Source organism: Camelus ferus, chromosome X, assembly GCF_009834535.1.
Source record: "Camelus ferus isolate YT-003-E chromosome X, BCGSAC_Cfer_1.0, whole genome shotgun sequence".
Lineage (NCBI taxonomy): Eukaryota > Metazoa > Chordata > Mammalia > Artiodactyla > Camelidae > Camelus > Camelus ferus.
Window position 1 is genome coordinate 76253295 of NC_045732.1, and position 14615 is coordinate 76267909.

General features: G+C 38.9%; 1 non-coding gene across 1 annotated transcript; it reads right to left on the bottom strand.

Annotated features, from left to right (window-relative positions):
- Window positions 1–273: 273 nt before the first annotated feature.
- TRNAV-GAC lies at window positions 274–350 on the bottom strand. Its single transcript has one exon. It is a non-coding gene; the product is annotated as a tRNA-Val (tRNA).
- Window positions 351–14615: the final 14265 nt, after the last annotated feature.

Below are 14615 nucleotides of genomic sequence, written 5' to 3' on the forward strand. Positions count from 1 at the left end.
GGAGTGTAGCCCAACACTTGGACCTATTATTATTTTTAGTAATAAACTTTTAGCTATGTTTCAATCTGTTCAATAGTTATTAGTTTTTCTTATGCAGAAATTATTCAGAAATTCTATCAGGAACTCAGTAATTATTTCTGTTTAGGTTTTATACTTCTTGAAAAAATTTAAAAATTCCTAGCAGAAATTGAATGTAATTTTTTTAAATAATAGCCAATGCTTTTATTTTTTGGTGGGGGAGGTAGTTAGGTCTATTTATTTATTTACCCTTAGAAGAGATACTGGGGATTGAACCCAGGACCGACCTCATGCATGTCAAGCATGCACTCTACCACTTAAGCTATACCTCCCCCCTGAATATAATATTATTTAATAAAGCTTCTTCTGGGTCTGTAGCTATGCCTCATTTATCACTTCCAACATCATTTGTGTTTTTCATGCTTTTTAAACCACACCTGATCAATTTTATTTTATTCAATTTTTAAGAAAACAGCTTTTGGTTTTATGGTTCAAGTCTACTATTGTTGTGTTAAGCAACATGTGTGGCTTTGGGGCTGAGGTGGTTTAAAGCTCCCTGTCCCTTGCCTTGGTGACATGGGATTCCACCTGTTCTAGATGGAATGAGACAGATGAGTGGCACCCAAGCCACATCAGACTCTGTGTGAGAAGTAAGCCTTAACTTTGACCAGTTACTGAGATATCAAGGTATATTTGTAACTGCACCACAATCAAGCCAATTCTGACTACAGAAATTAAAATTTTTGATATTCTAAAACATGGTCAAATTTTTTAAATTCCATGGTACTTAAAGTGATTTTATATTATTTGCCTCTTCTTGTGTAATCCTTTATTTTGTAGTTGTTTTAAATTTATTTCATTTTAAAAATCTTCCCAGAGTATTAAAGGCTTCGGGGTAGGAAAGATCATATACTCAGTCCCCATTTTGGTCCACCACTTATCTTTTGTTTAGTTACATTCTGGTACAGTTTTCATTTTGTAGCTAAAAATGGATTTTTTTTTTTAAGAAATAAGGTATTAAAAGTCACATAGGCTTTATCATTTTAGTGTGAAGGAAAAATGAGCTTTGTAACTTTAATTTCTCTATTGACAAGTTATAAGGTACTGAGTTATAAACATGAACACCCAGACACATACTGTGCCCTATGTCTAGCATTTCTGCTACAGGTCACTTGCAGCATGAAAAACTCCATTTCAGTCTAATTTAACCAATTGCAAATTTGAATCTTGGAGCCTCTCCTCCTCAGCAAATGCCAGCTAGGATTCTCCCAGTAGAACTTTCAGTGAAAATGAGGTTGCTCTCTGACAACTACCCCCTCCCTCCTCTGGGTCTCCCTTTCTACTTAGATTAGTAAATGGTTCCTTACTTCTGTGGGATGTGTGCAAAGACAGGGCAGTTTAGATCATAGGATTACTCAGAAGCTTGAGCTCCCTGTCATTGACACAGTTGGTCCTTTAGCCACTGACACAACAGAAGAGATTTCTTCACATGCTTAAAGGGATGAAAAAAGGCCACAATGCTTCCACATTGGTTTTTTTTAAAAAGAATTTTGTGTTCATACTACCGGTGATTGACATATTCCTTCATTTGGAGTTTGATTTCTTAAGTATGCACAAGTCCCTGGTAAAGCTTAAGATTCTGGATATCCAGACAATACAGACAAGGTTCCTGTCCTACAGGAGCTTGCATTCTAGTAAGGGGTAGATATATCAGAAACAAGTAAATAAACTTTGTGGTAAGTACAGTAAGGAAATGAAACTGGAGGATGTGATAGAAACTGAAAGGAGTGTGAGGCTACTTTAGAGCCCTTGGGGAAGACCACTCTGAGGAAGGATATTGGAGCCAATATCTGAAGCATAATAGTCAGACACTCAAAGGGTCTGGGAAAGAGTTTCAGGCAGAGAATAGCAATTGTAATCTAATCCTGAGACAGGGATGAACTTTGTGTAACAAACAACAAAGGAGACGCAGCTGAGATGCAGTTTCATGAAGGAAATGGTCGGAGTTAGGCAGGGACTAGACCAGGTAGAGCCTTATAGGTCATGAGGAGAAATTTGGATTTTATTCCAAATGCTATGGGAAGCCTTTAAAGGATTTCATAAGGGGATAGAAATAGACTAGTTTGTGTTTTTAAAGGATAATTCTGACTGCCCATGGAGAATGAAATTCAAGGGAGCAAAGAAGGAGGCAAGGAGCTCAAGCCAGAAGCTGTTGCCAGAACACTTTCACAGTATGGTGGCTGGGATCAGGGCAGGAGCACTGGATATGAAGAGAAGTAGGTTAACTAAAAATAAATTTTAGATATAAAATTATTAAGACATGCCAACATATTTTCTGTGGAGGATAAAGAAATAGCACAAATCAAGGATGATTCCTAGGTTTGGGGTTTAAACAATTGTGTTAATAGTGGTACTATTTACTGAGATATAAAAGACTGGGGAGAGTTGAGATGGTGGTAGAGTAATCAAGACTTCAGTTTTGGATATAATAAGTTTGAGATGCCTATGAAGTATTCAAGAGGAAAACTCAGCTAGGCAGTTCGACTTATAAATTGTGTACATACTCTGGTGATGTTTAAATCCATATCACTAGATGAAGTCATATAGGACTAAAATATAGTGAGAATCTCAGAATCTGAAGCCTGAGCTATGCAGCACTCCAACATGACTATAATATTTCTATCCCAATTTTTCAAAATGGTTTAAAAGGAGAAGATCGCTGTAAAGAAGGAAGTTTGGCTGCCTTGGTTTCTGTCAAGATGGGAGAGTGGTAGGACCACGAGCTTGCCTCTTCTCGCAACTATAATGAAACTACAACTGAATGCTAAACAACCATCGAAAAAAGACTGTAACCTAGCAAAAAAAGATCTTCTGCAACTGGGAACATAAAGAGGGAACCACAGAAGGATGGTAGGAGGGGCATGCTCATGATATAATTGGGCCCCATACCCCCCGGGTGGGTGACCCACAAGCTGAAGATTTGTTAAGTCTCAGAGGCCCTCCCACAGGAGTGAGAGCTCTGAGCCCCACACCAGGCTCCCCAGCTTGGGTCCTGGCATTGGGAAGAGAAGGAGACCCCAGGACATCTGGTTTTGAAGGCCAGTGGGACTTGGCTCTGGGAGCCTCATGGGACTGGGGTAAACAGAGACTCCATTCGCTTGAGAAGTGTACATGGAAACTCACATGCACCAGGTCCAAGGGCAGAGGCAGTGATTTCATAGGAACCTGGGCCAGACCTGCCTGCTGGGTTTGGAGGATCTCCTGGAGACATGGGGGACGGTTGCAGCTCACTCAGGGGACATAAAAGCTGGTGGTGGACATTCCAGGAGTGTTCATCTACATGAGCTTTCCTGGAGGCTGACATCTTGATTGGATCATTAGCACCAAGCCCTAGCCCCACCCAACAGCCTGTAAGGAAGCCTCAGGCCAAACAACATACAGGGTGGGAGAACAGCCCCACCCATCAGCAGACTTCCTGAGCCACAAGTGCCTCTAGACACAGCCCTGCCCACCAGAGGTCCAGGACCAAGCTCCACCCAGCAGTGGGCAGGCACTGGCCCCTCCTGCCAGGAAACCTGCATGAGCCTCTAGTCCAGCCTCATCCACCAGGGGCAGATACTAGAAATAAGAAAACAACAATCCCAGAGCCTGTGGAAGGAATCCACAAACACACAGAAAGATAGAAGATATGAAGCAGCAGAGGAATATCTCCCAGGCCGAGGCGCAAGATAAAATCCCAGAGGAAGAAATAAGTGATGAGGAGATAGGCAATCCATCTGAGAAAGAGTTTAAAGTAATGATGGCCAAGATGTTCAGAGAACTCAAGAGGAGGGTAGATGCACAGAGCGAAGTTTTTAGCAAAGAGGTGGAAAATATAAAGAATACCCAAACAGAGTTCAAGAATAAAATCACTGAAATGAACAATACACTAGAAGGAACCAAGAATAGACTAAATGAGGCAGAAGAACAGATCAGTGAGCTAGAAGACAGATTCGTGGAAATCACTGCTGCAGAACAGAAAACAGAAAAAAGAATAAAAATGAATGAGGATAATTTAAGAGAACTCTGGGACGATGTGAAGTGCTCTAATAATCGCATTATAGGGTCCGAGAAAGAGAAGAGAGAGAGAGAAGGGACCTGAGAAAATCTTTGGAGAGATAATAACAGAAAACTTCCCCACCTTGGGAAAGGAAACAGTCACCCAAGTCCTGGAAGCACAGAGAGTACCACACAGAATCAACCCAAAGAGGAACACACCAAGGCACATAGTCATCAAACTGACAACAATTAAGGATAAGGAGAAAATATTAAAACTAGCAAGAGAAAAGCAATGAATAACATACAGGGGAACTCCCGTAAGGTTATCAGCCGATTTTTTCAGCAGAAACTCTACAGGCCAGAGGGGAGTGACGCGATATATTTAAAGTGATGCAAGGGGGAAACTTACAACCAAGAACACTCTGTCCAGCAAGGCTCTCATTCAGCCTTGATGGAGAACTCAAAATCTTCACAGATAAACAAAAGCTAAAAGATTTCAGCACCACCAAACCAGCTTTACAACAAACATTAGAGGACCTTCTCTAGTCATCAAACCATAAGAAAAGAGAACAAAAAGAAGAAAGTGGGAAAAAAAAAAAAGACCTACAAAAGATTGCTTTGGCTGTTTGGGGTCTTTTGTGGTTCCTTATAAATTTTGGAATTGTCTGTTCTAGTTCTGTGAGGAATGTTGTGAGTATTTTGCTGGGGGTTGCGTTGGATCTGTGGATTGCTTTGGGTACTGTGGCCATTTTGATGGTGTTGATTCTTCCAATCCAAGAGCACAAGAAATCTTTCCATTTTTTTGTGTCATTTCGGTTTTCAGAGTATAGGTAACCTCCTTGGTTAAGTTTATTTCTAGGTATTTTGTTGTTTTTGATGTAATGGAAATGTCTCTGACAGTTATAAGGTTCTGGTTTTTGAAGTGAAAAAAAGAAGTGAATGAAGGGCTGCAAATGGCAAAATACCCTTCTTTCTTATGGGTGAGTTGTATTCCATTCCATATATATATATAATATATATATAATATATATATATACTGCATCTTCATTGTCTATTGAACTATTGATGTGCACTTAGGATGCTTCTATATCTTGGCAATTATAAACAATGTTGCTATTAATAGCAGGGTGTATGTATCTTTTTGAGTTAATTCTTATTTTGTGGTTGGCATTATTCCTTTGATAATTATGTAAGTTTAAAAAGCTAAAGCTCTAAACGTTCTTAGAAACAATGAACAGTACATATATGTAAATTAAAATATATATTCTGTGGAAAAAAAAAGAAATGAGCTATCAAGCCGTGAAAGACATGAAAAAAACTTAAAAGACATATTACTAAATGAAAGAAGCCAGTCTGAAAAGGCTACAAACTGTACAATTCCAACCAAATGACATTCTGGAAAAGGCACAGCTACAGAAACAATAAATGATCATGGTTTCCAGGGGTTTGGGGAGAGGGAGGGAGGGAGGAATGAATACGTGGAGCACAAGGGATTTTATGGGCAGTGAAATTATTCTGTATGATACTATAGTGGTGGCTACATGTCATTATGCATTTGTCAAAACCCGTAGAATGTACAACATCAAGAGTGAACCTTAATGTAAACTATGGACTTTGGTTGATAGTAATGTGCCCATGTTGGTTCATCTAGTGTACCAAATATGCCACACTGATGAGGGATGTTGAGGGTAGGGGAGTATATATGTGTGGGTGGGGAGGGCTATGTGCTAAGTCTCTATATTTTCTGCTCCATTCTGTTGTGAACCTGAAACTCCTCTAAAAAAAAATAGAGTCTATGAAAAAAAAAAAAGAAGGAAGTTTGGGGAAATTAACTCAATAGTAGGCTATGATATATTCACAGAGTCAGAGGGAATCATCTCAATTTTCCTACCTTGTTACCTGGGGCTCTCTCCCACCCCAGAAAAATGCTATAACTTTCACTCCAAGAGTTAGAATGCTGAATACAAGGCCAGAGCCCTTTCACATGCTGCAGATAGGTAAGACAAAGAGTTAAATATTTTTCTTGTTAAAACCTGATGAATAACAAGTAAAAGAATTAAAATTTGTAGCAAAGATGCCTAATTGTACCCAGGTGTTTGTAATTCCCTAAATCTTGCTCTAAATTATATCCTGTTTATATTTAATATTTATGCTAATATGAGTTACCATTTATGCATAGTTGATGTAGTAAAGTGTTCTCTCATATGGAAAAATGTAAATTAGTGGAAAATCATGATAATTCTCTTTAATTCTGTTTGTCATGCTGAGCTGTTCATGACGTGATACCATAACCAAAACACACCTTCCACTTGTCAGCAGCTTATTCAAATTGCAGAGAAAAAAAGGGTAAAATAAACAGTCTCTGAAGTGTTAGTCCTGTATACCAAAGGATATACAGAGATTGCAAATAACTTAGCTATTAAAAAGCCACCAACGTGAACATTGTCAGACTAAGAAGCATCACAACAATTAGTCCCTTGAAGTAGAATTACTCTGCAAGTAACATGTGTATTAGTTTTCCATATTTACATAAGTAAATCTTTGCTACAAAAAGAACCTTATCTTACTGCTTCTATCAGTAAATTCCAAGCCAATGAATGATACAGGTGGATTAATTAAATTAACCATATCAATGTATATTTTTAAACTATTGGCTCCATCAAAATCCCAGTTATCTATTTTTCCTGAGAGAAAAACATTTCTGCTACTGAAAAAAAAAATGTGGTTGAATCAGAGGTGGATACAGTAAATAGCAAAAGAAAGGTCTTCTTAGATATTTTAAAATGTTTCAAAGAAGTAATACAATAACTGTGTAATTCCAGCACTAGTCACATTATCAGGGACAGAAGTGATCATTCAGACCATTTTTCATTTATGTCATGGCTGTCAGGAAACTCAAAACAAAATCTGAATTACAGTAATGATATCAACCCCCTTGGTAATGTATTTCTTTATTCATATCCTTGGTCCCCATTTTATATATTTTTGTTGTTGAGTAGGCAGTGGCATTTCATAGAACCAAAATGCCCATCTCATCCAGTCTGGAAATCCCAGCTGTGTTTCATCTGTCTTCTTCCCAGACTTGTTCCCTGCAAAGAAAGATGAAGATGACCACAAGTTGTATCCTAAGAGATTGAGCTTAGTAAATTTGCCCTGTAATCCAGTATGCTTTACTGAAACCTGAAGAATTTTTTTCCCTGAGGTTTTGATCAGACTACTTAAGGTTTTACCATTAAACAATGGTTAATGTGATGGTTTATGTTACTGGTTGAAAGCAAATATCAACATGCTTTGGGAATCTTTCAAGAGATTGGTAGACATATGATCCAGCAATCCCACTTTTTTGTATATAACCAAAGGAATTAGAATCTGGAAGAGATACAACACTTCTATGTTCATTGCAACATTATTCACAGTAATAAAAACATGGAAGCAACCTAAACGTCCATCAATAGATGAATGGATTTTAAAAATGTAGTACATACCTACAATGGAATATTATTCACCCTTAAAAAAGAAGGAAATCCTGGCATGTATGGCAACATATGGATGGACCTCGAGGGCATTATGCTACGTAACATAAGTCAGACACAGAAAGACAAATACTACATGATGCCACTTATAATAAGGAATCTAAAACAGTCAAAGTCATAAAAGCAGAGAGTAGAATAGCAGTTGCCAGGGGCTGGGGGGAGGGGAAACGGGAGATGTTAGTTGAAGGGTACAAAGTTTTAGTTATGCAATATGAATAAAATGTAGCAATCTACTGCACAGTATAGTGCCTATAGCAAAGAGTACTGTATTGTGTAGTTAAAATTTTGCTAAGAGGTTAGATCTTATGTTAAGTGTTCTTATCATACACAAAAAAAATGATAATAATAAATAGAGTGTGAGAAAACTTTTAAAGGTGATGGATATGTTTATAGCATAGATTGTGGTGATTGTTTACAGGTGTAAACTTAACCTCCAAACTCATCAAGTTGTATATATTAAATATGTACACCTTTTTGTATGTCAATGCTACCTCAACAAAATAGTTTAAAAAAACAGAGAGAGATTTGTAGAGCTGATGTTCTATTATGAAACTTAACTTTGGGAATTATGGTCAAGATTGAAGTTCTATTTTTACTCTGAACCCCTAGGTTACTTATCTTAACCCTAGCCTGAACCTCACCTTTCGCATTCCATATCCCCTACATTCATGCTTGCACACATGTATCCCTATTCTTCTCCACCTAGAGTTAAAATTGGGAAATTTAAAGTTAGGTTTTCCTACACCAGTTTGCACATCTATTTTGTCCTTTAGATTTTTCCAAGTTAGGTGGGTAAGATGTAAGGAGGACAAATGGCGAATGAAAGAGTCTGACAGTAAGAAAGTGAAAACAAAAGAAGTAACACAGAGGAGGAAGACAGAAAAAGCCTCCCAGCTAGGGTGGCAATATGACTCAACAGAGACCTGGGTAACAACCTAGACCTGGGGTTGTATCTTAGCTTTGTCATGGACTCCACGTGTGGCTTTAGGCAAAGTTCTACCACCTTTTGCTGCTCAGTTTGCTCTTCTGTAAAATGTAGATAGTTTTTTAATCTCTAATTTTTACCTTATGACAGTGTTGTAAGATCCCACAAAATGACATGTGTAAAACTATTTTGCAAACCATCAAAAGCCAAACCTACCTAAGGGATTAGTGATGGGAGACTTAAAATACAAGCCAACAAAGTCAGAACAGAAATGGCAATTGTTTAGGTTTTTTTCTCACATGCCACTTAGTTTCACATCTTCATAATCCATTATTATAATTTATAATAGTCCTATGATCTAATCATCTAACAGTCTCTGCTTTTCTTTATATTTTTCACAGTTTCTACCTCAAACTGATCTTTATAGGTAAACACACCTTGGGTGCCTCTTCAGGAGGAAAAAACTGAGAAGGATATGAGTACTACATTACTTGTGTTATTTGCATAGGGACATACGTTGGTAATAATCTCTTAAGTACATACATTATAGGCCTGGGCCCACATATATGATTAAATACATAGACAAATACATATGTACTCACACACACACACCCCCACAGTGAGGTCCTCACCCTTCCTTTTTACACCTAGCTTGTCACATAATAAAGGGGTGACATAGTCTTTGCGAAGGAAAGTCTTATAATGTATGTCATGTTACTAACTTGCTCACCCAGGGATTATTTTACCCAACGAGATGCTCCACTGATTTCATATGTTCTGTTTCTATTTCAATGTGAATTGAGGCCGAAGTAAATCATCTTAAAGCATCTGTCAATTAGCAGTTATCTAGCCACTCAGTTTCATGTTCTTCATAACCCAGTGTTATCATTTGGAATCTTTTTGAGATCCATTTATACAACAGCCTCTGAGTTTTCCTTATTTCTTCTCCTTTCTCTTTCAAACTTATCTTTGTAGGTAAATAGGCCCTAAGTTGTCACAGATTTCATCAGGAGGCAAAAGTAGGGGAGAGGAGCCAGATTGTTGGACTAATTTGTGTCATGTTTCATAAGGAAAAACCTATGTCAGTAAGGTAAGGGATTCCTTGGATTTATAAAAAGTGCTTTGAAAACAGCCCAATGCTAGTTATTTGACCATAGGTGTCACTTTACTTCCCTGCATTTATTTCTTCATCCGTATAGCCCTCTTCTATCTTGTCCATGAGGATATCATGAGAGACTTTGTCAGATGCCTTGCTGAAATCCAGATTCACTGTGCTCAACATTTCCCCTATTTACAAGGATAATAAGAACCCTGATCAAAAATTTAACAGAGGGAAAAGAAGAAAATGGGGTTGTTTGGAGTGATATATATTCTATATTCCTATGGTAGCTTCTGCTGGCGGTCACCTCACTCAACAGGTGCCCACAAGATGTGTATTTCCACTTGGTCAAATGTCAGAACTTCAAATTCACTGTTGTGTATTTTCTAAAAATGACAATTTTCTTATCTTTAAAATAAAATCAACTTGTCCCCAGTTGTCACTTCTCAACACAGTTTCTTGAAAATCCTGTAGAGGAGCTTATATCCAACAGGAGAGAGGAATTTGAAAGAAGCAGCCCATGAATGCAAATCCCCTTCCATTCCTCACTTGCCCTTGGAGGACATTCAGTTCCTCCCAAGGAGCTTCACAGCTCTCCTGGTCAGTGGCAGCATCACTGGGGATGTTCTGAGGAGACTCTCAAGTCACTGAGAAGTCACATGCAATTATACAGTTTTCATTTTCATTTCAACCAATGTTCACAGAGGGGCTACTCAATGCCAAGGTCTTGCAGACACAGAGTAACTCTCTTCACAAAGTTTACTGTCTAGTATGAAAGTCAGATGCATGAGCAAATACATATAACCCTGTATTAAGTGCATCTGCACTTACAGAGTATAACTGGTTTCAGCTCACTCATCCTTCCATTATTATGGGTATTTCTGTTCTAGCTAAGGGTGGGGTAAATATGTCTTGGCTCACTATAGGACAAGACGAGCTGGAAGGGACCAAGACCTGAAAATATGCTGGATAAATGTACCAAAATAGGTATACGGATGACAAGCCCTTCTATAGGTACTGGATGACAATTTGGTCTGGAAAGTAAAGGTGCTATGTAGTGACAGCTATAGCTTAGAGAAGTGAGCTGACAAGGGTCCAAGCCTAGGTAGATACTGAGTCTCCCAACAGGCAGTGCAGATATAATAATGGGAAATTTAGGGTAAGCCAATGCTTAAATTCCAAGAAAGCAAGCTATCACCATCAGGAAGATTCACTGGCAGCTATCAAGTCCAGGCCAACAGGCTGAATTTCATCAGAAGCTCTTACTGCCTATCTAGAAGACTAGTGTTCCCCATGGATAGTAAGTCTCAGCTCTAGAATTTCCTGCAGATACAGCCTAGTACACCTGTCAAGAGTGTGGTGAACAAGTGGTGGCTGCCAGATAACCGTAAAGGTTAACTCCAATGCCTGAAGCCACCGTTCCTGAAATCTGCCCCAAGTTCAAACCCGTGTGAATGTGTTCATTGAGAGAACTTCAAAATTGAATATGAGGGACTCAATTATGGATGAGAAGAGAGGGGTAAGGATTGCATAGATTAGTGGTTTTAATTTGGAAGTGATGGGTAGGAGACCCAGACAGGGGAAGAAAGGTGGGGGGATGTGTAATTTGAATAGATTTTCCCAAGTTCTACTTTCTAATGTGTACATACCCAATTAAGTATAAGTAGTGTAGTTTAATAATTGTATTTAATATTGAAATTTCTGTCCTGGGGGAATTGAACTGTTTTTGATACTTGGAAAAGAGACTAGAAAGTTCACCTTAGCTGACTGACATTCGGAGGAAAGAAATCCAGTAGCTTTTCAAAAAATTAAAAACTCTAACCCTTATGTAAAGTATATAAATAAGAATTTTATTTATTTTAACAAGAATGTACTTACAAGCAAAGTGACACTGATGCACCACCTCTTACTCTCACTCTCACTCTCACCCCCACAGTTTTCTGACACACTTGAAAGGGATGAAAATGTCTAAGGACATTTTCTGAAAGATTTAAAAGACTTATAAACATCACAAAGCTACACTAAACCCAGACGTGTTGAAAGGAGAGCTCCAGCATCATTTCCTGGGGCTGGTCCCTGGTATGAATGTCCTGGCCTGGGAGTGACCTCTGTGGTGCTGGCAGTGAGGCAGGAAGGGTATTGAGTGCTTGACCTGAAGAGATCTATGAGAAGGGCCAAGTGTATCTTCTGAATTCTCACCTACACTCAGGACATGGTAATAGCTTATTAGTTTCTCACAAACTCAACTAAGACATTTATTGTATTTTATACAACATTTCTCAGTGTATTGTAGTAGGAGAACTTTTGAAGAACATTTAGTTGACCACATCCTCCAGCTGTTAGCTCCTTCAGAGCCCACCTCAGCATTTGACCCAGTCATGCTCTTCACAAGATGGCCTCAACTTAAAAATCAGCAAAATAGTAGTACAAGGACCTAGCTGCTCCCATACAGCAGGACTTAGCAAGACATCTCAGCAGGACTCCTGTAAGTAAGAGTAAATCTTTGCTTTTATCTCCCTTTTGGGCTGGCAGAAACTTTGTCAAGTTAATATTGTAGTCTGCCGACTCCCTCTGCCCAGTTCTACTGCACCCCTTCTCTTTTCACAGGTGGTAATCCACAGGCAACTTTTTGCACTTCTAATTCCATCCATGCCTGTTTCCCATACACCCCGAATTGGCACACGGGTCATATTAAGAATCTGGGAAGATTTCACGGATAGACTGACTCCACAAAATCACTCAAAGGGAAGGGTATAACACTAATGAAAAGTAAACAAATAATACTATTCTAAATGAGACTGTAAAGGGGGAACTGAACTTGGAGTGGTACACTAGAACTCTGATAAGAAAAGTGCACTGGGAATCAATAAATTCGACCTCTAGTACCAGATACTCAACATAAACATACACATGAAACATTCCCTTAGGCATGCTGGAATCTTACTGAATCTGACCTAAGCTTACAAATGAACACCTACATCACCAGCTCTCCAGCTTGCACACTATGGAAGAGAGGTGCCCAGAGTGAGTTCCTGAAGAATATATGTACCCTTATGCCCATAGTTAACTTTCATTAATCTCTGAGATTATGAGAACTACTGATAATAAATGATGCTGAAGACAATTGAAATTAAAATGTTACTATATTTTCCTTTCACCAGCAATATTTTATGGTTTGGAAAATTATTAATTGATTGCAACACTACAGAGATAATGTAACTTTATAAAAAAAAAAAAGATAAGAGAGAGATAACAATGGAGTCCAAGTGATTGAAGAGGTTATCTAGGATATTTTTACCTTTCTTGTTTGTCAGTTTGATTTGTACAGACTAAAGATTAAGCAATAGGGGGAGGGTATAGCTCAGTGGTAGAGTGCTTGCTTAGCATGCACAAAGTCCTGGGTTCAATCTCCAGTACCTCCTCTAAAAATAAATAAACCTAAAGATTAACCAAGTGTAGCAACCTTCTTTAAAATATTGGAGCCCCCCATTGAGATTAGAGGGTCAGTGTTGAAATTGATACTTCTGAATTCCCAGGCAAGGGAAGAGAAAGATAGAATAGAGCAAAAGAGAGAGAGACAGAAATAGACTGAGACAGAGGCAGATAGACAGAGAAAGAGAGAGACAGAGATACAGAACCTAAAAGAGTTCAAGAGAGAGCTCAACCTAAGACTTGTCCTCACCAAGTTGTCCAATTCTGTAGAAAGCAACAGGCGTCAGCCTCACTTTAAACCAATGGTATCCCAGCCAGGAATGCATGTTCCATGTAGAAAAATGAAATGCAGTTTGAAAGCAAGAAAATATGGCAGAAATAGGAAATGGAGGAGGAGACTACAGAAGATAAGCATTTTTTACTGAAATTTTCTCTTTAAATCTATAGCAGTAATGGCAATACTAATATGAGGGTAAGGCTCACTGCATAGATAGTAGGCCATCTACCATGAAATTTCCCGTCATCCTTACTCCCAGCACTCTGTTTGTCAAGAGTCAGTCCTCATGTAAATCAACCATACTTCAATTTAAAAAAAGAGTCAACTCTCATCCTCATCACCCTCTCTGATCAAATTCACACAAATGACTTACTTTCTTGGTCCCACCTCTGCTTCAACAGGAACTTATTCTCTCTCAAGGTAGTTGTCTGATGTAACAGACTTGTCTGAGGTCACACAGCCACCAGTGAGTAGATGAGCCAGGAATAGAGTTCAGGTCTCTGTGGGATTAGGCCTTCAGGCAGACCTAGAGACTCCTCCATTTGCACAAAGTTACTTGCATGGCCCATGTAGCTGCAGGGGAGCTGGGAAGTTTAGCTAAGCTGTGTATCCAAGGAGAGAAGAACCAGATATTAGCGAACAGGTTGTATATATGATTCTGACTAATTCCAACTGTTCTTAAAGGCATATGGTAGCCATGCCCATTTGTTAGACTGGAGACTGGAGACAGCAAGGATATGAACTCATCTTACCTGAGGCATACTCATCTCCATTCCCCAGGATCTGACAATCCCAAGGAAATTAAAAGCAGATGTGCTTTTTCTACACTCTTTCTATCAGACAGTCAGATGAAGGGGATTCAATAGAGGGTTCCCAAAGCCCTAGTTACAATGGAGCCTAGATCTATGAGTCACCACTTAGGAAATAACTACCCAAGAGAGCCACCAAACTCTCATCAGATTGTCTTATGTGCAAGAAATGTATTGTATTAAGTCACTGAGATCATGGGTTGTTTATACAGCAGTTAGCATTAATTGCCTTGACTAATACAGAATTCATACTTTCCTAAGAAGGGCCCTGGTTGAGCTTGTCAAAGGATTGGGTGGGATCTTACCCCATCCAATGGTGTATTCATTTGCTAGGGCTGCCATACAAGGTACTACAAATTGGGTGGCTTAAAAAACAGAAATAAACTGTCTCACAGTTCTGGAGGCTAGAAGTCTACGATTAAGGTATTGCCAGTGTTGGTTCCTTCTGAACCAGGCCTTTCGTAGGGTTGTAGATGCATCACCC